The sequence below is a fragment of the Morone saxatilis genome, unplaced genomic scaffold (assembly GCF_004916995.1).
Source record: "Morone saxatilis isolate NCDOM2014 unplaced genomic scaffold, NCSU_SB_2.0 Contig17, whole genome shotgun sequence".
NCBI lineage: Eukaryota > Metazoa > Chordata > Actinopteri > Moronidae > Morone > Morone saxatilis.
Genome location: NW_023339729.1, coordinates 10,336,992 through 10,337,919, shown reverse-complemented (window position 1 = coordinate 10,337,919; position 928 = coordinate 10,336,992).

The following is a 928-nucleotide window of genomic DNA, read 5'->3' as shown; positions in this document are numbered from 1 at the left end:
ATGCAATCCTTAGTGAACTGTGGTAAATTTAAAGCTGGTTCTTTAAATGTTGGTTAAGTTCAGCTACATAAAGGAGAGTTTAAGAGGGTGAAAAAGTCAAACTTTATTGGTCAAATTTGAGAAACACAATATAATAATATATAATAAAGAGTTAAGGATGCATTTGGTGGTGAATGAAGAACAGAGACAAGGACTTCACAAAGAGAACAAAGTTTATTTTTAGTTTAAATCTCTAAACAGTAACAGTACTTTTTTAAATGAGAAATAATTTATTAGAATTTTAAATACCTCCAAAGCACATGAAGGGAAAAACCCAACCAAGTATAAACCCTAACCCAATGAAGCAGCAGTGGCAAACAATCTACAATGGAAAATGTGTTTCACACATTTGTTTCACACACAAGACAATGTTGCAAACAACCTGCGACATGTAACTTTTGCATCTGTAATGAATTACACAATACTTCACAGGCTCATCCTGACAGGCTCAACACAGAGTCGCTGCACAGGCTTCACTTGTGAGACCTGGACAGACACATCAAAACCTTAAACCACACTGAGAAACACAGAAACCACACTAATGTGCTGCAATATTGGTATATAAATATATTCAACTTCCCTTGTAATACAGACAAACAAGACATTATCTCATTGTTACCATCCTCTAATTCTATGGAAGCTATCTCTGCATCAGAGAAACTGTCCGGAACGTGTGATGGACACACACACACACACACACACACACTCCACATAGTGAGTCAGTGAGTGTTAAATAATGTAAAATGTAATCAGATCCATGCTGGCAGTTTGGTTCACTTGTATGCATGATTTATTCACACATCTCCCTCTCTCTTTTGATGGAGTTATGTAAGGTGAGAGACAGACTTTGTTTCTTCAGTCAGGAAGTATAAGAGAAGGAGGAAGAAAT